Raw genomic sequence first — 23,854 nt, forward strand, 5'->3', positions numbered from 1 at the left:
AGCCACAGCACACTCCCCTCTCAACAAGACTCTTAAATCTTACTGGTTTTATACATTTCTAATTGTTATTGGTATTTGATGTGGTGAAGGCTTAGGCTCTATATTTACTCAGTATGTTAGTAGCACCTTTTCTTATCTATGACTCAAACAACTTTGTTACTACAATAGGCTCACTATATACTTTTGTACAAGTGCCAGAAACGTGACTTAAATGAGAGCAGCCATTAAGTAAATCCACTGTCAGAAGACAGGATACTGGGCTAAATGGACCTTTGGTCTGACCCAATATGGCCATTCTTATGTTCTTATATTCTCTTTGTCCAACCAATGCCTTTTTTGTTTCCTCTGAGTGCATCACTGATGGCTGGTACTGGCTGCTGTATCTAAAGATTAAAGAAGATTATTTTGAGTGGTGAGGAGTAGAATGCATTTTTTGGTTTGGAGAGTAATTTAGAGAGAGAGAGATGATGCCTGGTGGAAATGAGAAATATATGCTCCATACATAATATATGCCCCAAATGCCCTATTACAAATACAGAAAGATTTCCTGAACTGGAGAAGTTCGTACACATTACAGTGTGTTAATGCTTCCCAAAGGAGTTGCTGATACTGAGAAAGTCTTTAGTGTAATAATATTAAAAAACTCAGCGTTTCAATAAGACCTACCCTAGCAGTGTGAAATCAACTGATTCCAAAGGAAGACTCTAATTGCTGCTTAGTATCCAGAAAATCTTCCAAGATGTATTCGGGTGTATGTTTCTACATGACCTGCAATAACACTTTTCCAAGGGGACTAGGTGGTGGTCATGAGCCTGTAGTGGAACACAAGAACAACTTAGTTCCTTGCCCTCTGGCATTATATTCATGGAAACAGTAAGCTCTGTAGAGTAGCCATTGCCTGAAGAGAATATGGCAAGTCCAAGAAAAGCAACTGTTTCTGCTGTGGCATATGGAGCCCTGAGCCGGTGGTGACAATGAGCGCCCAAGAACACCCGCAGGGCTGGAGACCTTTAATCTGTTGTAGATTATTAGGGTTATGGAGAAGGCGCTACAGTGCCCTTTCATACAGCATGGTCCCTGGCCCTAACTCTGCAAACACTTGCACATCTGAGAAATTTTAGGCACAAAATGAGACTACTTGTGTGTAAAGTTACTTGTGCATAAGTGTATGCAGGTATCATACGTATTACGTTTCCATTGTACATTTTACATAATCCCTTTTCTAAGTACATTTACTTATTTCTTTTTACTCAAACCACATTTGTGCAACACACCAGTGCTGCAATCAACTGGATTTTATCAAACTTGTGTGTAGGTTACCAGTGTCTTATCTTCAGGGAATTTTTCACAAAAACACGTTGGCTTGGAGAATTTCTGTTCCTTTTTGGCTGTGATGCTGGGATTTGTGGCTGAGTGAGACTGGTTTCCTCTTCACCTGAGTTGAAGGGCACCTAGATTTTAAACTTTCAGAAGAATTCTCCAAAGCAATGAATGTACTAATTGTGTGTCCAGGCTGCTGTTTATGAGAAAGGGGCATGCCAGTCACCGGTCCTACAGCTCCCACTCCTTAGACTGTGCAGCACATTCTGCAGTATCGTGTGTGATATTTTCATCATTTGAACTAGTAAAACATGTCCAGACATACAAAGGCAGCAGCTGTGCTTCAGGACGAGGTGAGCATCTCAGGGCACGGCAGAACAAGGCAGGTGACAAATAAAATGACCCGCAGGATGGCTCTTTGAGGAGAGGAGGCTGTGCCAATCGGAGTCTGCAGCCGGGGCAGGCCACCCACAGACATGCTGTGCAAATACAATAGGGTTTGGTTACTGACAAAGGGTGAAACATTCTAAAATAAATAAATAGTTTCAACCTGTGACAATGAATCCAGCAGAATCCCCTCTTTGATCGCACTCAAAGAGGAGGGTGATCTTGTCTCTGTAGGGGCTATCCAGCCTGCCGCCTGCTGGGCAAAGGGAGGGTTTTATGTTAAAATCATGGTCCTGGGTTTTCCCTGAGGAGACATGCAGGAAAGAACAGGTTACACCTGGGCCCTTACAGCTGGGGTCAGTGCTGCTAGTGAGACCCCTCTGAACAGGGAGGAAGGAAGGTCAGTCTCTGGAGACTGTTCTTGTAGCCATTGCTGGGTAGGAAATGGGGGGTGGGGAGCATGGAGAATCCACACAGATGTGGCTACAGATGACATGGGGCCCTGTGCTGTGGTTGTGTTTGACATGTGGCTGCCCTGTGCGCAAATGCACGTGCTTGAGAATCCACTGGAAGGTGGAGTGCATAGCATAGGTCCCCATACAGCTCCAGAGAGGCTCTCCTGGTCCTCCCAGGGCAGGGCCAGGGCTGTGGGCTGTATATGTGTCCTTCCCCTGATCTTGCCATGGCAGCTCCATGCCCCAGCCTCCGGCTCTCCTTGGAGGTTACTCCTGTTTCTTGCAGGAAGCGTGGATGTGCCAAAGGCCATTGCATGCAGAATAGGAGTTCACAGTAGCATGGCTCTGATAGCACATGCAGCGTGTGCCTCCGCCTGGGGAGCAGCTCCACAAAGGGGCCAAATAGCTGGCAGGGTGGAGTAACATCCAGGACAGGAAACACGCCCCTGGTGACAATGAGCCTCCATGGTTACATTTCAGGCAGTTTCTAAAAATGAAACGTTGGTCTGTTCGTTCTCAGGAAACACCTGGGAGAGCCCCCAGAGCAAGAGCTGTGAAAATTGCGGGTTCCTAGAGTTTCAGCCGAGAATGGATGAAATACGATGAGTCTATTTATTATAAATAAGAGCTGTGCTGAACCTCAATGCGTGACTCACTACACTGAGGCTGCCACTGCGCGGGATGAGGTCATTTGTAGCTCTGGCCCATTAGATAAATACCAGGGTCGGTAGATACCGTACTGGCCAGTGGGAGGGGCAGTTTGCCGACAGCTGCTCCAGGTACACTGAGTTTCTGTGACTCCTAGTGATACGCAGCACCCATCTGGCCACAGCAGGTGAAAATCCTGAGATTCAGCTTCACCAATGATCCCAGGTTGTGGGGGAAATACTGTAACAAGCTGTAACAGAAGAAATAAGGAGTAATGCATTCTCTCCGAGTTGTAATGCCAGGACACTGTTTGCGTTACTCTTTTCTGGTGTGCAGGAACTCATCTGCCTCCCAAGCCAATTTCATTTGAGTGATGAGACGCTGCATCATTTCTCATTTTTCCAAGTCTGCCTTTATGTTTGGTACCAAAAAATAAATAAATATCAAATTAGTGTCTGGTTTCAAGCGGGAACTGCTTCAGGTGCTGTCCTGTGTTTAAACTGTCTTCAGCACATGCTTAACCTGCTATTATTTAGCTTTGCATAGAAGAATGTCTCCTTTCAAGCTGCCATTTTCCTTATATGTTTCTACTTTCAATTGTGCTTCTGAAAGACAGATGAAATGGTCCCTTTGCATCCGCTGCACAAACTCTGACTTTAGGCACTGCTAACAGTGAAAATGGCATTGCTTTTAATGACATATACACACATATCCCTCAGTTATTCCTTATGGGAAGACAGAAGCCAATGGGTAGAGGCAAGTGGCATCTTGGCATCCTGGGTTTCAGTCATTTTAATGTTGTTTCTTACTGTGTGGTCTAGTGGTTAGAATACATGGCTGATAGCTTGGGCTCCTGTGTTTCACTCTCAGCACAGCCATCAAGTACTGTAATTGCAAATCTCTTCCACACCCCAAACCTCAGTTTCCCCATTGGTAACATAGGTATGACAACATCTACTCAGAGGGAAGCCATGAAGTTTCATTAATGTGGTAATTGGGCTATGTCTACACTACAGTTTATTGCAGGTGGATTAATTAAATCCATGGGAGAGCTCTCTCCCCTGGGCGTAGAGTGGCTCCACTAGGGAGCTTAGAGCGGTGCAGCTGCGCCTCTTAGGCAGGCTCATGTAGCCATGGCTGTAGCCCGTGTGCTGTGAGCTCCTTGGCTGGGATGAGAGAAGTGCAGAGTGTCACTGCTATTGCACTACTTGGGGGTTTGCAAGGCACAGGCCTTCACTTAAAACACGAAGACAGAGTGGCAGCACATGGCCCACTATTTATATATTATGGATCATAATATTTAAGTGGCCTGGCTATAACCTGTAACTAGTTTTCCCTGACAGATACTGCTCAGCACATCCTAACAGCTGTCTGTAAAACACATTTATGAATTGTTCATAAATTTCCTGACAGTTGCAAACAGTGCGCTCGGGGCCCCAGTGATTGCTTCCCTGAAATCTTCATACTCCTTGGGACCTCTTTTGGAGGCTTCCCCCCTTGTTACAGGAGGTGATGCTAACGAGGCTCCCTGAGGGGGTGAAGTCAGGCTGGCTCTAAAGAGATCCAGACACTTGCAAGATTACTGCAAGAGGTACATTAAATCAGGATTAAGTGTCATGATAGTGATTTGAGTTGACACAGTTTTCACCCTGTCCATTTACTGGAGAATATATAACTGGAGTAGACTGGGCTTGTCATATTTCACCTTAAAAATATGGAACTTCCTGTAGCGGTGTGGAATGGTGTTAGGGGTCATGTGTCAGGCCTCAAAAGGGCCTTCGCCAGGCAGCAGAGGATGGGAGTAAATAAGGTGAGGTGTGTGTAAACATGCCACTTATTCTAGCTGATAATTGCTTTCAACCATGAGCAATATGTTAACTTTTTTTTTTTAGAGCAGAATATACCGAACTGTGAACAAACTGAAGACTAGGTCTGGGGAAAGCACAAGGACAAAAATGGAAGCATTATATCATAATCTTTATGTATTATGGATCACAATACCGCAGTGGCCTGGCTGTAACTAGTTTTCCCTGACAGAATCAGTACTGCTCAGTACATGCTAACAGCTGTCTGTAAAACACATTTATGAACTGTTCATATATCTCCTGACAGTTGCAAATGCTGTGCTTGCAGTGAGGTGTCCCTTCTCAAGGACTGGTACATGTTAAAAGAGGGTCTTTGAGACATCTGGCCTAATCTAAGGGCCACCACCATTAGGGGATCCCTGCAAGATGCAGCATTGTGTACAGAGAAATGTTTTGGCCTCGGAACCTAATCCAGACAGAGAAAAGCAGCAATAACATTTTGTTTGTCATGCAAGTGTGGGACAGGGTGGGGAGATGGCTCGAGGGATGGAGCGCAAAGAGTGAATAGTTCCATTCGCGGAAATAATTTGCCTGTTTCTTGGATTTATTTTCTGTGCAGTTTCCCGCCCTGTCAGGTAAGGAAGATGCCCCATGAACTAGATGCATCACCCAGAGTAGTTGTCATGTCTCTCTGCCTCCTGTGCTCAGTGTGTGGTACCTGCCCACAGTGCCAGGTGAACCTGGGGACACCTACAGCAGCTGCCACAGAAGCCTTGAGAACAAAACAGTTTATGATGCTTACTAGAAACGATTCCCCTTTATCCCATGGGGTGGATATCAGAGTGTTGTTCATTGTCTTGAGGCAGGCAGCTTGTCTTTTTAACAAGAGAAGATGGTCCAATAAAAGATATTACCTCACCCACCTTGTCTATCTGATATCCTGGGACCAACAGGGCTACAACAACACTGCAAATAGTTAATAAATAATAATACTTGCTATTGCAGTATTATTATTTATTATCAAACTCACTGTACAATAACAAAGCAAATGTAGGAACTTGGCTACACTTGGAAACTTACCAGAATAGCTATAGAGCAGGAGCCTGCATCAAAAATAAATTCAGGAAATAGTGCCAGAACAACAGATGCAAAACCTGCAGACAGAGCTCCACTGCTACAATGATGATCATCCCTTTCTAGGTCCAGGGGTCTTACACATGCCTATCACAACATGTGATATACCTCATCCAGTGCACTAAATGCCTCAATAAAAACTATGTGGGTGAACCCAGACTAGCTCTGTGCTCTTGAATGAACTCACACAGGAAAATTATAAAAGACAAAACTCCTATATCACCTGTGGGTGAACACTTTTCACAGAGTGATCACTCTATATCTGACCTCTCAGTTCTCATCCTCAAAGGAAACTGCACAACTCCTTTAAAAGATGAGCCTCGCAATTTAAATTCATAACTTTGCTAGACACTAAAAATTATGATCTTAATAAAGACACTGGATTTATGGCTTATTACAACAATATGTAACCCACCAATCCCCATTTTTTTGTCCTATGACAGCAGAAGTTTTAACAGGCTGTCGCAGGGCTGGTACATCCCATAACCCTTTGGGGCCAGGGGTGAGGCATTATAGCCCTGTGGCTCAGTTCAAATAACTGGCCTTAGCCTCAGGGCTGTGTGCCCACTGCCAGAGTCAATATGGCTGCCCTCTCCCTCAGGGCTGTGTGGCTTAGTGGCCAGACAGGGATGGACCACCACTCAGGGGTTGGTGGCAGCTGGGGTAGAGAGACCCAGACCCTCCCTGCTCCACCTGATCCCAGCCAGGGCCCTGTTAGTGGGGATCCAATCAAAACATGCTGATGTCACTCAGAACAATGGCTAGTCCCCCATGGGCTACTTCCTACCAGATCTCTCGAAGCTGTGATCTGGGTGTCTCCAGGCTCCTCGGCGTATGTGGCTCCCGGTGACTCCGACCTCCCTCGGGTGTCCACAGGAGCCTGAGTATCCACCTGGGTCTTGGCACCTCGAGCTTCCACAGTCAGGAGCTTCAGCAGCTCTGATGATGGACCCTGCAACACACATCCTCCCTCCTCGGCAATCAGCCCAGACTGAGCTGTCCTGCTCCCTTTTATACTGGTGCTCCAGTTGGGGCATGCTCATCAGGGCCAGGGGGCGTGGCTTCCTCAGACCAGAGTATGGGGTTAACTCCTCCTGGTCCAGTGTAGGGCTGGTACACCCCATCACACAGGCCACTTCACCTTGAATGGTATCTTACAGTATGCTTATATTAAACAATCTGTCCCACCTGGTATTTAGCGGTGACACTCGGAGTACCTTTCCCAGACCTGAAGAAGAGCTCTGTGTACCTCAAAAGCTGCTCTCTTTCACCAGCTGAAGCTGGTCCAATAAAAGATATTGCCTCACCCACCTGGTCTCTCTATTTATTAATTGCAATTTGTGGTAGTACATAGTGGCTCTAACCATTGTGTTTGGTGCGGTACTTACACAGTAAGATGCAATTCCTGTCCCCGAGAACTTACAGCCTAAATAGACCAGCCAGCCAAAGGGAGTTTTATCCTTCCCATTGTGCGGCTGGGCAGCTGGGGCCCGGAGAGAGGTGACTTGCCCAGGGTCACACATGGAATCAGCAGTAGTTTTACCAGCATGGAAGTGGACCCAGATCTCCTGTGTCCTAGCTCAGGGCCTTAAGCACCAGACCATCCTTCCTCTTTCTGCAGGCATCCACATTAGAAATAGATTATCAGTGTTATACTCATCCAGTTAGGGAACAGAAACAATGCCATGTGATTTAGATGACCAATCACAGCAGCATGGACAGCTTTTCAGATTTCAAATCACAAGCCCCAGTATGAAGGAAACCTTTGCTTGTGACTGATGACTACGCTGGGGAGAACTGTGTTCTGCTCATGGACAGTCTTGGATGAAATTCCTCAGCTCTGTAATTTGTTATAAGCTCTTTGCCTGGCTCTACTGCCATAGTGGATCTTGTCAGTCGTTTTCTTGAAATAAGGAGAAATTCTCTATGCCAGGCTAGACTTTCCAGGGAAATCCACTAGGAAGCCTCCATGGTGGTTTCTTTCTCCTTGCTGCTCCCTAGATAGTGACCAGCAGTAACTTGGGCCTTCAGTCTAGCCGACAGTGCTCACTGCACCAGGGAGAATGGATGAGCTGCTTTGTTCTAGGTTCTATGCAACTCAGGTCAAGTGAGCAGGACCATAGCGTCCTCCCCAAAGCGTCTGCTGACTGCTAAGATTCACAGCCCTACAGCGAGTCCCACGCTGCCTGAGTTTGCTCTGGGATGTCAACAGATAGGAATTAGAGTTCACAAATCGGGGACTCTTTCCCTTGGCTGCTCTGATAAATCTGGCCCCATGCAAGACACTGTGGGATTCTAACCTGGCCCCATGGTTTCCACTGTAGACAGGAAGGATGGTGGCCTGGCACAGATGAACTGGTGCTAACATGCTGAAACTGATCCCTGCAGCGGAAACGAGGCATGTCCTCCAGGCTCCCATAGTCACTACCACGCACAGGCATTTCCACTCTGGGGGTTCATGGTTTCCAAGGGCCCCTCACATAAGAACATAAGAACATAAGAAAGGCCGTACTGGGTCAGACCAAAGGTCCATCTAGCCCAGTATCTGTCTACCGACAGTGGCCAATGCCAGGTGCCCCAGAGGGAGTGAACCTAACAGGCAATGATCAAGTGATCTCTCTCCTGCCATCCATCTCCATCCTCTGACGAACAGAGGCTAGGGACACCATTCTTACCCATCCTGGCTAATAGCCATTTATCGACTTAGCCACCATGAATTTATCCAGTCCCCTTTTAAACATTGTTATAGTCCTAGCCTTCACAACCTCCTCAGGTAAGGAGTTCCACAAGTTGACTGTGCGCTGCGTGAAGAAGAACTTCCTTTTATTTGTTTTAAACCTGCTGCCTATTAATTTCATTTGGTGACCCCTAGTTCTTGTATTATGGGAATAAGTAAATAACTTTTCCTTATCCACTTTCTCAACATCACTCATGATTTTATATACCTCTATCATGTCCCCCCTTAGTCTTCTCTTTTCCAAACTGAAGAGTCCTAGCCTCTTTAATCTTTCCTCATATGGGACCCTCTCTAAACCCTTAATCATTTTAGTTGCTCTTTTCTGAACCTTTTCTAGTGCTAGGATATCTTTTTTGAGGTGAGGAGACCACATCTGTACACAGTATTCGAGATGTGGGCGTACCATGGATTTATATAAGGGCAATAATATATTCTCAGTCTTATTCTCTATCCCCTTTTTAATGATTCCTAACATCCTGTTTGCTTTTTTGACCGCCTCTGCACACTGCGTGGACATCTTTAGAGAACTATCCACGATGACGCCAAGATCTTTTTCCTGACTCGTTGTAGCTAAATTAGCCCCCATCATGTTGTATGTATAGTTGGGGTTATTTTTTCCAATGTGCATTACTTTACATTTATCCACATTAAATTTCATTTGCCATTTTGCTGCCCAATCACTTAGTTTTGTGAGATCTTTTTGAAGTTCTTCACAATCTGCTTTGGTCTTAACTATCTTGAGTAGTTTAGTATCATCTGCAAACTTTGCCACCTCACTGTTTACCCCTTTCTCCAGATCATTTATGAATAAATTGAATAGGATTGGTCCTAGGACTGACCCTTGGGGAACACCACTAGTTACCCCTCTCCATTCTGAGAATTTACCATTAATTCCTACCCTTTGTTCCCTGTCCTTTAACCAGTTCTCAATCCATGAAAGGACCTTCCCTTTTATCCCATGACAGCTTAATTTACGTAAGAGCCTTTGGTGAGGGACCTTGTCAAAGGCTTTCTGGAAATCTAAGTACACTATGTCCACCGGATCCCCCTTGTCCACATGTTTGTTGACCCCTTCAAAGAACTCTAATAGATTAGTAAGACACGATTTCCCTTTACAGAAACCATGTTGACTATTGCTCAAGAGTTTATGTTTTTCTATGTGTCTGACAATTTTGTTCTTTACTGTTGTTTCAACTAATTTGCCCGGTACCAACGTTAGACTTACCGGTCTGTAATTGCCGGGATCACCCCTAGAGCCCTTTTTAAATATTGGCGTTACATTAGCTAACTTCCAGTCATTGGGTACCGAAGCCGATTTAAAGGACAGGTTACAAACCTTAGTTAATAGTTCCGCAACTTCACATTTGAGTTCTTTCAGAACTCTTGGGTGAATGCCATCTGGTCCCGGTGACTTGTTAATGTTGAGTTTATCAATTAATTCCAAAACCTCCTCTAGTGATACTTCAATCTGTGACAGTTCCTCAGATTTGTCACCTACAAAAGCCAGCTCAGGTTTGGGAATCTCCCTAACATCCTCAGCCGTGAAGACTGAAGCAAAGAATCCATTTAGTTTCTCCTGGTTCACGATAGACAAGTCCAGCCAGCTGCACTCCCCTCATTCCATCACACACTCTGCAGAGTCATCTGGTCTGATCCTGTTTTAGGGGAGACCGACACTTCACGGAATAGACACTGTTATCTCCCCTGGAAGATCTCACTAGAGCTTGATTTATAAATGAGCTGAAATGATAACAAGCTGTAGCTGGGTACAAATAAATGCCTGCACAAGTCCTCTCATTTAGCGAAAGGCCATAATACATTTATCTGAGCATAAATTGGTTTCTCCTTTTAAATATTAGCAACTTGCTGCAGCAGTTACTCATCGCTAATGGCCCCATTAGTAATCGATTAGAGACTGGACTGGCCGCCACCCTCTGGCAGCAGCACTGCAGTGAGGTGCAACATGCAGCCTCCTCTGCAACTAGTAACTCCCCAATTCCGTTCACCCAGGCTCCAGCAACCGAGACATACATGTGTCGTCATCTGCACGTGGCTGCTAGCCTGTGCAAGCTCTACAAATACAGCCCCGTGTGCGAGACCTTCTCACACCCAGAACCAGTGGGATGAACAACTCAGTCATCTGTGCTGCTCTGCTTCAGCTCCAGCTGGAAGAGCAAGTCTCCAAGGCAGTTTCATCGCTCGGAGAACAGGGCTGGGCCAGATCCTAAAGCACACACAGCCACCTTCCTGCCGCACACTGCTCTCTGCTGGAGACTGCCAGGCCCCTGTCTCTCCCTGCTCCAGGGAGACCTGTGTTTGTTTGATATTCCACAGTGAATGCGTCAGCTGGACTAACGTTGCACATTTTTGACTGCTTGGAGGGTTTTACTGGCTCTCCCTTTGCGTCTGTGAAAGTCCACACAGGCACTAGCCACATCAGCATCATGAACAGAGCCATAGACACAAATACCTTTGTCTGGCACAGGCGTCTCTGCAGTAAATGCTGTTTAGCAAGGTGAAACACCAGAGAGTTCACATCCAGGGATACCAACCAGCGGAGCACCCTGACAGGAAGCCAGTAACTAGGAACAGCTGTGGGACAGGTAGGGTGGACAGTAGGAAAGGGACCAAGACAAATAATTTTGAAGGGAATGGGCTCAGATGCGGCCCTAAGGCCAAGGGGCCCTGTAGGAAGGAGGATCCAGGGGAGCAGATTTTGCAAGGTATCCAAGCATAAACCTGCTGTAAAATCCTCGATTGATTCAGTTAATCCCGTGATGCTGGTGGACTGGACGATCTTGGAGCACACCCTTCCCTGCCCCCCCCAGACCCCCAGTCAGCACCTTGCATGCTCCTTTGTGCTAATAAAATCCTCAACAGCTTGTTTAAAACAGCACGCCAGAGACTTTATGCCCCAAGTTCCAGCTCCAAACCATTGCCTCCGCCTCCCGGCTGCGACGCACACATGCAGGGCTGCCGAGAGCGGGTTTGGACCCCGGTGAAAAATTTTTTCGGGCCCCCCAGGATGGGCAGACCAGCTAAACAGGGCTGACGAGAGGGGGGAAAGCTGGGGAAGCCGGGCCCCCTTCCGGACCGCCGGGCCCCGGTAATTTGTACCGGCTTCCCCCGCCATCTCGTCATCCCTGCACACATGCACTGTAATGCTAGGTCACACAGAAGGCCCCTCCTTTAAGAAATCCATCGCCCACATAGCTCTAATTCCCAGGCCAGCTGGCAGCATTAGAAGCTGCAGCTTATGCCCATTAGCACCCCAGTGAGCTTGTCAGTCTTCGGACAGGACTCAGTGCAGATAAGGATGCCAGAGTCGGTAATAACTGGACAATCTAAAATAGCTCTGGGAGATCAGAAAATTGGAATCCAAATGTCTTTGATGGTGGGCCAGCACTGGGAGTGAGATGCTCCTGTGTTTATGAGTGCTTAGAATAACAGGGACCTGATTCTGAGCTGGGCTTCTGGCCTCTACTGTAATAGAAATATAACGGATACTATGAACATCTAAAGTGCAACGGCTAACAAGCGAGAGCAGCTGCACACTCAGCACGTGCTTTCATGCCCTTCCAGCTTTACCAACCCTTAGAACCTGACAGACACACAGTTCTTTCAGGAAAACACACTCACCAATCCTTACAAGAAAGGAGATAAAACCAAAATGAAATGTAGCAGCCAGTTCTCTTGGAACAATTTCTACGTCCGGGGAAGTACAAGAAAGTGGGTTTCTTGTGATGGGAGAACTTACAGATCATCCAGCCTCACGAAAGAGAAACCATTCTTTGAGCACATAATCTGACATTCCATTTCATTTGCTTTCCGGCTTTGAGTTCAGTGCTCCGTGTTTTAACTTCTTTGTTCCATAAATGCAATCATGAGCATCCCTCAAAGGATACCCTGGCAGAGCAGACACAGCTGAGGCAGGACCATTCTCCTGCTGCTGAAATCACCTGCTCTGCTAACCAAACAGAGGTTCGACACATTGCAAAAGCACATCTTCCTTTCAGTGTTTAGAGTACACCTCAACAATGCAGTAATGAGCTGACATTCAAGAGGAAATCGCACGTATAGCCCCTTTCTAGCTGTGAGGATGCCTAGCCCAACTGCAGCTTTTGTATGGAAAGCGGTGTGTTTTTTATGTAAATATTTTATAAGAGCACAAGCATTTCACAAGAGGCCTATCAAGCTTACCCCTATTTTAACCAGAAAGGGTCTGCTCATTGAATCCCTCCTTTTTTCTTTTACAGAGCCAACAGCAGAATGCTCCCTGCCCACCCACCCCGTTAATCGCTGGGTTTATTATTATAATTAGACATAACAGTACCTGCTTGTGTGTTGCCCTTTCTCTTTTTGACCACGGGATCCTCTCTCTGTCTTTGGGTGAAATTCACCCCTGGTAGGGGCCAGCAGAAGGTCTATGTGCCATTCCCCTGAGGACCGAAATGCGACTGAACTAGCATATAGGTCTGTTGCTAGCCCTGGGTCTGATCCAAAGCCCTTAAAGTAAATTGATGTCTTTCCACTGATCTCAGTCGGCATTGGATCAGGCTCCCTCTTCACAGGGGTGAGTTTCACCCTCTCCAGTCAATGGAGGCAAAGGCAGTGATAGCAGGGGGTGAGCTGAGCTAGGGGGTGGAGGTTGTTGATTTTGTTTAGATGGTCTTGCTGCCGTGCTGACACTGCTGTTTCCTCTGGAAGTGTCATCACTGGTGACAGAGAAAGAACTGTCACTCTAGGGTTTTTTTCTTTTGGGGAGAAAAAGCATAAAACTGGGGCGCTGGGGGTTACAGGCCTCGAAGGGAGGGGCCAGTGCAAGTCTGGAAGAAGAGATTCCTTTCATCACACACATGCCATGGCGTCAGGGCCCTGGGGTTAAACTCAAGTAAGCCAAAAACCTCCACAGTTCCAAATTTCAGGGGAAGCGTTTGGTGAAACTTTAACTACAAAGCAGCAGAAAAAAATGTTGGCTAAATGTTCAGGTTTTTGACCAGTTCTGTACCTAGAGCCGGGGGCGGAGGTGGGAACAGACTTCTCTAAGTGGAACAGTCTTCTGTTCAGCTTCTCCTTTCAAAAAGTTTGGCTTGTGGAGCAAACCTCAGCAATGAAAAGGGTCCCAAAGTCTATGCTAAATCGTCATTGTAACAAGGCTGGTGCCAGGACAGCCTGTGTTCTGAGCCTTCTGCGGCCTTGGGCAAATTGCCAGTCATGGTGCTGAGATCTCAGAGAATGGCAAACTTCAGAGCGAGCACACAAGAGACTTCAGGAGAAATTGCTCAAGGCAAAGGTGGGGCTGGGAGGGTCTGGAAAATCTGGATTCCAGTTGGAGGTTATTACGGAAGCAGCAGTTGTGGTGCCACAGTTAAAGCTGAGTTGAGTTTTGCACTCAAAGCAGAGATTCAACAGCTTCATTTTGTATGAAATGTCCTCCCCAAATTCACAGCACTTACTCTGAATACAGAGTGACATTTCTGAGAATTTATAGGAGAATTGGTTAATTAGTTTATAAGTAAAAAGTCATTTTAAAGAGGGTCATTTAAGAAATTTAGCACTGGCTCTCTGGCGATTTTTTTGTCCCAAGTAATCTTAGTACCAGGATAATGTAGTTTAAACTCTCTGACATCTCATGCACTGGGTACATTTGAAGAATTCTTCTAGGATTAAAGGCAATGTTTGTAGTTTTTTTTCATATCTGAACATTTCTCCTTCGTCAGGGCTGACAAATAATGTTATCAAACCGAGAATTCCATGAAGAACTGACTGCTTTCAAAATGGCTGCTATCGCTCAAGCTTGTTCTCAATGGGACTGAAAGCATGGGGGCTTTTTTGGATTTAAAAAAAGGACATTTCCAGATAAAAACTATGTTAAGAAAACGTGAACTTCACCTGGTAGTGTCATGATGTCATGATGAGGCGGGGGAGGGATGAAAAAAATCTAAATGTGTCTTTAAAAATCAGTTTAATCTAATCTGGGTCTACAACCTCCATTATACATTAATCATAACTGTATAGTTATTGCATGGCGTAATTGTGGGGTGGAGCTGGGTGCATTAGCCAGGCGTTTCCAGACTTGATCATGTTTGTTTGGAACACTTCTTTTGGGGATAACAGTAACATCCCTGTGATGTCTCCAGCCTCATGCTGCTGCTATGTGCACTCACCTGAGCTTCATCTTGAGGTAGTTTTTATCTAAGAATAGGTCTGGTCATTAGCCACAAAGTTCAAAGCCGGAGTCACATTTTCCGATTCTGGGTACGTTCAGACAGTCTAAGTCCTACCCCTGACACCAGCTCGATGGATGCTGAGACAATGATTTACCTGCATGTTATTTACTTCAACAAGCTGACCACTCCTGCGGAGGGAAGTGTGTACTTAGATAGCGTGTGGGAGAGTGACGTTTGGGCCATTGTGAGCATTAATGGCACCCCTGCACTGTTATGGTCTAGTGCATGAATACGCCCTTTCCAGAGGAGTCGATAAGAAATGTAAGCAGTGGCCCCTTTAAACAGTAAATAGCACAACTTGACTAGATGTCCTGGCATTGCTTGCAAAGCTGTGAGATCCACTTTAGGATGCAAAAGGCACTTGGGCAGCAAATAAGAGAGAAATGCCTTATCCTGTTCCCATGTATTTCTTTTCTTCATTTTCGGAGTGACAGCCCAACAGCATTCATGCTACGGTGACATTAGCAGAATCACAGCTGCAGGGATGCCGCCTGCTTTGTGCTTTTCAGGCAGAGGCTGCCAGCAAGAGATCAAAACCTGGTTTTCTGTTGCCTCAGAACTGTGTCAGCTCAATGAGCCACCCAACCCTGCAGTGCCTGAGTGCATGCGTCTAATGCGGTTCAGCACTTGGAGCATTAAATTATTGACAGGATGCTGCTGGTGAACCTGCAGCCCTTCTGACCTAGATACTCAGCGTCACTAAACCTGAAAGACAGGAGCCTCCGACATGTCAAATTTGCTGAAATATTCATCTCGTAAATACAGGCAGCATGGAATCGTCAGCGAGGTCACAGCCCTGCGTATTTACCAGTGTCAGCTCCACCACAGAGCGGGTATTAGTCACAGCCACTTTATTCAATCCACACTCAATAGCAGGAGAAGGACACACAGGGCGGAACTCTCTTCAGGTTACCCAGGCAGCTTGCACACGTTACTGCTCTGAAGTGCAAATACTTGTATCTGTCCCGACAGACTGAAACTTAACACGGGCCTACCCCGCGCTCAGCTCCCATCCACTTGACAAGGACTCATCTCTGGGTTTGTACAGTGCCTGGCACAAAGGGGTCTTGGGCCATGTGTCTACACTTCAGAGCCAATGTGGGCCTGGCCCCCCAGTGCCGACGCAGCGTATGCCGACAGAGGGAGTGTTTCTGCCCGCACAGTACCACCACCTCCCCGAACGACGTTAGCTACGCCTGGCGCAGCTCTGTCTGCACTGGGGGGTTGCTGGCCTAGCTCTGTTGGCTGAGGTGTGCGATTTTGTCACTCCTACCAACAGAGCTATGCCACCATAACTGTGCAGTGTAGACCAGGCCTACGGCTCCTAGGCGCTATGGTAATACAGATTAGATTCATACTAATCCAGAAACAGACCCAGGCTGCAGCGTTACATAACAGAAGGCTGTACAAGTAAATAAGCATTAATCCTGAATAGTGCACGAAACCATCACACAGACATCAACATCCTGGAGCAGAGTCCCAGGGGAGGGGCTCCTGGGTGACCTGCCCATATGTGCCTGGAACGGTGCCTGGTTGCATTCACCTTTGGAAAGGTCCCTGGCAAATGCAAGGTTCCTGAAGAACAAGGCAGAGCTTTCTTCCTATAGCAATAAAACCACAGATCTGTTTAGGAGCATCGAGGAGAAGATACTTATGTGGGGAACTCGTCAGTCAGGGGCTACCTCATGCAGGGACAGCAGGATCTGCTCTCCAGAACATCCAAGCTGCCAAAGAGATCATGGAGTGAGACAAGTCAGCCCCTGGTTACTGAAAGCACTAAAAGAACTGTCAATTGTCATGCAATCCTCGGGCACATCCTTCACTCTGAAAGATATCAGGAGAAGCAAGTACGTCAGGAACATGAGTCCCATCCTTCCCCAGGAATCACCGACTCTGATGTGACCATGGCTTTCACTGAATCCCATAATCTGCTGCCTGCCAACTAACTGGATGAGCAACTCTCAATCTGTCTGATCTAGCTACCACCTTCTGGTTCCCCTTTGCTGTTCACTGAGTCCTTATGACGAAAGCCTCAGCCCCTGGAAACACATAACTAAAGTCAGGTCTGTTGCAGCAGTATAAATCTGAAGCAATTCCACTAAGAACAATGGGTTTACTCTGGATCGACACCGGTGGTGCTGGAATTAGAATTTGGTCTGTGACAGTTTTGGTGATATCTGACTGCTTGCTACAGTTCCCACCAACATTCTGCACATCAGGCACCAAGAGAAACAACTCCAACGATACTCGCCCTATGATAGCCACGAAAACCTGCAGCTTCCATACTGTGACGCCACCTTAATGCTCTAACCTCTTTTCATTGAGGCCCTCAGAGAGCAGGAGAAACAAGACCTAGTGGAAGGCCCTTCCAGCTTGCAGCAGAACTCCAGTGGTCTATGAGTACCGCACCCGTTTTAGTGTCACTTCCTGTGCCAGCAAGCCCTTTATAGGGTAAGAGCTCGTCTCAAGAAATGCGAGACCCCCATACTTGAATCCTGGCTGATGCTGATAAAGGTCTGTCTGCACTTAGTCCTCTGCCAGTGCAATGCCGAATTCATGAATGGCTACTTGGAAGCACTGTGACAATTTTGGCTATGTAGGGTTTGTTGCTGGAACATGAAAACAAAATTAATAATGAGTCATAGAAGATTAAAGCCACCTCAATGTGTCTAGGGAACTACCCTGCCGGAGCAACCCAGGAGACCCATTTGGAGCTGGCCCCTTGGTACCGGCAGCAGACAGCACCATCGTCAGAGGAACCCTAGGGGTGGGGGGAGACGACAGGTACCAGAGGGAGGTCACCTGCTTAGGAATCCGGTCCCCACTGTGGTAGGCAAGAGACACTGGCTAGGCCAGAGACAGAGCCTGAGTTACTTATCACATCAATGGGTGGGGGAGGGGGAGGTATGGTCTGTGACAGCTGTTGGTATAAATCAGAGATGGGCCCAAATCAAAAGGCTGTCTCTGAACTCTGGGAGGGCTGCGAGTCAGGAGATCTGGGTTCTGTCCCTGGCTCAGCCACGGGAGGTCAGTTAACCTCCTTGTGCCTCAGTTTCCTGAAGTGGGGCCATTGCCTGGGATCCTGTGGGGCTGCCTGATGTATTGTGTGGCAAGTGATAGGAGGCTCTGTAGGGGCCACCTGCTGTTTGTTAGTAATGCTGAGTCCAGGCTCAGACCCACAAACAGAATAGTTAACACTGAAAGGGAAAGGCCGCTTCTTCCATGGGAAAAGAGCCGGTGTGTTCCAGGCCTCCTGAGAGAGGCGATCTGCGGCAGTGACTCAACGCGCTTCTCCCATGCTCCAGTGCTGCGCGCACCCCCACCCCCACCCCCCTCGAGGGTTCATTCCGCTTCAGAAATCTGCCCAAGGCTTCCGAAGGGAAATGTTAGCGCTTCCTACACCACGGTGCCTCTGGCAAGAACACTTACGAAAGAAGGCAGCAGAAACTGCAAAACGAAACAAACTCCAGCAATCGTTGGAAGGGAGAATTCGGTAGCAGTTACCTATCAACTCCTGGCAATTAAGGGATGGCAGAGCAACAGCTACAGAACAATGTCTCCAGTTTTAGCACATATGTAGAGTATATGCAGACTAGTGCAGAAGAGGAGATAGTTAGCAAATTCCGAGAGCTAAAGAGAGCAGGAGTGATTGCATCTGCACTAGGGATGGGGTCTGGATTATTAAGACTCACAGTTTTAGGCTGATGGTTGCTTGCTTTGACCAGGAACGCGAGGGGCACTGGCAGACACAGTCTTGGGCATTGTGTTCCTGACATGCAAACGCTGCAGGTACTGAGAAGTCATGCCCCCCCCCACCAGGGGAAAGGGCCAGAGGGGGGCGGGTTTATGGCCGAGTCCCAGCCTACTGCAGCAGACAGTGGAGCTAGACTGGAGAGGCCCTTGCCAAGCAGTCCTGCTCCCACAGAAATGACTGGAAGTTGATGTGGCCCATCACTACTGATCTGGGCCATCTATCCCATCAGCCCTTCCCAGGGCCCCTGTCTGGCAGGGCCCCAGAGTCGCAGCACATGGGCTGTTCCAGTTCCAGACTGCTAAGGGGCGATATCTCAAACAGAGGCTCCATGCGTCACTCCTGTGCCACTGTGGCCACCAAAGCATCCAACGTCCCAGGGTCACAATGGCCAAAATGACGGGCCAAGAGCCCTGAAGATGCAGGCTAGTGTCCTTGCTCTGGAACCCCGGCCTTCTGCTCCGCACACAGGCTGTCATGCCAAAGAGGCCTGTTGGAGGACCCTGACCTCTGCCCGCAGAAGGCTGCTGAGGCCGGGTGCTCGTTGAAACAGCCCACAAACTTGAATGAACTTTGCCAGAAACTGCTGCTGCTGCAACTTCTTCCTCCTGCTTCATCACAGCCGTCCTGCCACAGCAAACGGGGCAGGGAGGGACGGGAAGGCAGTGTTCTGTTGTCCCCATGGTGAAGGAAAAAGATGGAGTCAGAAGGCCACGACCTCTGAGGTCCTGCGTGCCCAGAGGCTCGCAAGTGCAACGTGACTCTTTTGCAAAAGGGAGCTAGCACCCTCCCTTTGCAAAGCCCGGGGCCCGTTCTCCCCTCGCAGGCTACAAGCTGATAGCATTGGAGCCAAAGGGACCTGATGGTCTGCTGCAGGGGAGAACGTGGCCCCAGGACATCTCTGGAGTTATACATGGAACCTCCTGCACGCCTGCTCTTATTCATATTGCTCTACAAAGTAGAAGCCTGAGTGCACATGTACAGGGAGAGGCATGCGCAGGGAAGCCATGGGTAGTGCTGCAGGAGGCTGTGGGTAATCAGCCAGGCAGTGCTGTTCAGAGGAGGAGGGTGGGTTTGGAGACAAGAAGCATGGACGTGAAGAAGCCCAGCGCCCCCATTGCGTTCCTCAGGGACAATTCACTATTCGCTACTCATCATTCTCCTGTCCAAACAGCTTCCTTCGTCCGCCCAGGGAGCAGATACAGAACCTTGGGACGCAGGTGGCCAACCACACACAATAAATCATGAATAGCAAACAACGACCCTGAGCAGTTTGCAAACAGCCCCCATCTGGGCATTAGTCACCCAACTTACCAATCAGAAACCCCGAGTGGGTTGCAAATAGGGCACTGACCAAACATGGGGCTACATGCAAATTGGGAATGATTCCTAACGGACAGATCGCTCAACTCCGGTGCTTGGAGGGAGTGTGTGTGCAAATGTAGGAGTGTTTAGGGTTATATGCATGCGTATGTGCACACATGTACAGCATGTTCTTTAGGGTGTGTATGTGCTTGTGTTTGGGGAGTGTGCAGCAAATAGGGTGTGTCTGTATTTAGGGGGTGTCTTTAGTGGCACGTGCGAATGGGGTTGTGTACTTGTTTGTATGTCTGGGTGGGTGTGTTATGGAGTGTGGGTGTGTTTGGTTGTATGTCTGGGTGGGTGTGTTATGGAGTGTGGGTGTGTTTGGTTGTATGTCTGGGTGGGTGTGTTATGGAGTGTGGGTGTGTTTGGTTGTATGTCTGGGTGGGTGTGTTATGGAGTGTGGGTGTGTTTGGTTGTATGTCTGGGTGGGTGTGTTATGGAGTGTGGGTGTGTTTGGTTGTATGTCTGGGTGGGTGTGTTATGGAGTGTGGGTGTGTTTGGTTGTATGTCTGGGTGGGTGTGTTATGGAGTGTCGGTGTGTTTGGTTGTATGTCTGGGTGGGTGTGTTATGGAGTGTGGGTGTGTTTTGTGTGAGCGTGGGGGTGTGGGCTAATACGAGAATGTAAGGAGGAAGCCATAATTCACTAGTGATGACTTGTTCTTCCCCCATGTGATCGGTGGTGTGAAACCTTTTCTCCTTTCCAAGTGGATGGTAGAAAATGAAGCACTCCAGCTGCCAGTGCCTTGCTGCCCTTGTGCAGTTGTCTGCCAGTTGTGCGTGCCGATTGCTATGAATGCCACCATCTGGTGTGCCACGTGGACATCATAATCTTTTCTTAATTACATTAGCAGTGCAATCAGTTACTGCATTACAAGGCCGGCGATGAGCTTTTAAATCTTGGTGGAAATCATAAATAATTGCACTAAGTACCAGGCGCCAGATGTGAGTGCCAACTTCAGTTGCTCTAGATAAATAGTAACCTTACAACAGTGTTAGATAACAGTCCAGCCACTGCTTTTCATGGCTTAACAGTGACTGCACTCACATTTTTTTCCAGACAGTCTGTATCCCCTGCGGGGGATAAAAAAAACACAAACAGGATTTTTCAAAATGTTAAAAAAACCCAGCAACACAGAAGAAAAATATGTTCCCAGTTTGGTGCCTTTGAGCGCAGCTCTGCCAGGTTCCCAGGCAGCCTGCATTCCACCTGCCTCCCGCTTGGGGACTGGCACGCTCTCATTGCTGTCTGGGGGGCAGCCGCCAGGGACCAGCCGAAGCCCAGAGAGACGCTCAGCGACTTGCAGCCATTTGCAACAATGGCAAGTTGGTAATTAGGCCCTAATTGAAATCTAAGCATGGGTTTATAAAAGATAGAGAGGTCACTGCTAGCTCCCTGGCGGCTGGGGGCTGAGCACGGGTTCCACTTGACCACTCCTCGCCACCCCACTGCCACTCCAGGAAGTGAGTTTCTTAGGTCAGATTGAAAATATGGACTCCCTACACTTGGCCTTACACTAACACACCACAGCCTTAGCACAAGGCAGGCTGCAGCGAGCGGAGGCTCCAGAGAACCAGGCTGGATCTAAGCCCCTGTTGGAACCTGCCATCATGGTGACATCTGGCCATGGTGACCACAGGGCCCCTGGCCCATGGAGTCAGCATCCTGGCTAGGGCAGTGCAGGGGGGTTCCCTTCCCACCTCTGAATGCCAGCTCCAGGGGGCACTGGAAGGTTGACTTTCCTCAGGCCAGCCACGTCCCCACCACCAGAAGGAGGCAGAAGCTCCGTCATTTTGGAATTAAGTGGCATCAGCTCATTGTCAGTTATTGCAGGATGTATAAGCTGTGAGTGTAGATAATTTATTGGATGCCATTCAGAAAACATCAGATGGCTGGTAAATCTCTCCAGGGAGTTGGCTCTCTCTCCGTGTGTGTGTGTTCATACTAGCGTGGCTTTCCGCCGGTGTGGCATAGAATGAAACACGCATGGCGTAATCCAAGGGGAGATAGTAACAACCGGTGCCCAAAGAGGGGGAGAGGCTGTGAGGCTGTGATGTTCAGCAGGGCTGGGACTGGCCGAGCGCTGGCCCTGGGATAGGGAGCTGCAATCAGTTCCTTCCTGCCCCCCACCAGCCTCAGTGGGGGCTGCTGAGGATCTAACCCATGATATTGCAGAGAGAGCGTGTACAGTCTCTATAGAGTGGGACAGGAAACCCTACACAAATGTTGTCATTTCCTGTTGCATTCTGCAGGACTTGCCCTGGGGCAGGTGGGGAGCTGTAGCATTTCTGCCACTGGGCTCCATCCTGCAGCCTTGGGGCCACCACTCCTGCTGTCTGCCAACCTCCCTCCACCGAGGCTGCTGAGGATCCCGGGTCAAGGTGATTCTTCTGGGTCCATGCAGGTCATGTGTCGGAGGGAGAATACTCAGGTGCAGCTATTCAGTAGGAGACAGACCCAGAGAGCAGCAGTGCTGACAGAGCTGGGGGGCTGGAAACAGCACACTAGACACGAGTTTGCAATGCAATAGCTGCAAAAGAGGCTGAGGTGATTTTTGTTCTGGAAATGGACGTTACAAAGCGGGGAAGTAATAGACCCTCACAACTCGACCTGGGGAGGCAAACTCGGGCATCCTGCATTCGGTGCTGGGCTCCACACTCCCCAGACTCGGGGACTCGGAGACGAGCAACAAATGGAGTGGGATGGAGAGAGAGTTCTGAGGAGAGCCTGGAAGAGCTGCATGTCGGTCTCAGCCACGCCAGCACGAAGGGGGCAATGCTGCAGGGGTCCTGGCGGCAGAGGGAGAGGGTGGTGCAAAGGGGACCACTGGGAGCAAAGGGATGAAACTGAGAAAAGTAAAGGGAGGCTAACAAGCTCCATGACAGCGAGACATTCGGTCAGGCTGGGGCACTGCCAGGGCTTGGGGCAACTCCATTGCTTGGGACGTTAAAACTAGACAGGCCAAAGCTGCAGCCTATGCTGTGTAGGAATCACTTCACTCACTCAGGCCCAGGGGGCTGCTGGGGGAGGACCTTTACGGAGGACATGGCATCTGAAGAGTATTCATCTCCTGAGGATCCAAGGCAAGGCAGAGCTCTCGCCCTGCTGAGGTCCCCAGAGTGGGAGCAGTGGCATTGGGGATGCATCTCTGGAGCAGCAGGGGATGGAGGTACCTGAAAAGGGGGTAGCAGTTTGGGTGGAAAAGGGGAGCCCCTCCATCAGCTGATCCCCACTTTGAACCCTGAGGAGTTGGCATGAATTTCGGTAGTGTGAGTAAGATCTTCTGTTAGCTCCAGCTGTGCGTTTCTTGCAGCAAAATGCAGCGAGGTAGCAGCCAAGTCATATGGGATGGGATGACAAGTGAAGATAATGGCGCTGGCACCAATAGGATTGCTGGGCTTGGGCTCCCACGAGGGGCAGGGTGGGAAAGCCTCAGAGACACAAGAAGCTCTTTTGGGAAAGCAGCTACTTTCTACACTGCCTTGACCCTTTGTCCCGTGCAGCACCTGCCTGGCAGGCTCTTTTCAGAGGTGACCCTGCAGCTCACTGTAGCCGGGTTCTAGAAACAGACAAAGGCCACTCAGAACTTCCAAGTGCAGGAAACGTCCCAGCTGGGCAGAAGAGGCTGACGAGAGACTAGCCCAGGTTGTCCAGTGACAGGAATGGCTGGTTGCCATGTGTGGAAGGAACTTGAAGCCGAATGGGAACCAAGAACCTGGCAGGGTTTAAATAAGCAAAGTTTCTGAGCAAAGCAGAGGTTAATGTACTTTATTGTTCAATGTCATGTTTATAGTGGATGTTGGAGGAAAAAAATGTGATTAATTGCCCAGAAACCCACGGATCTACAATTATTTGGTTGTTGTGAACAAATAAAGGACTACAGTATTCATCATATTCAAATGAGGCAGTAAAATAAATGATGGCATGCCGTTTATGAACAAAACCTAGCCGTGTTCCCTCACACTCTGAAAATGTACTCGAAAAATTGTAAATGAGATACAGCCATTGTCGAGGGCTCACTGG

The sequence above is a fragment of the Emys orbicularis genome, chromosome 18 (assembly GCF_028017835.1).
Source record: "Emys orbicularis isolate rEmyOrb1 chromosome 18, rEmyOrb1.hap1, whole genome shotgun sequence".
In the NCBI taxonomy this organism is placed as follows: domain Eukaryota; kingdom Metazoa; phylum Chordata; order Testudines; family Emydidae; genus Emys; species Emys orbicularis.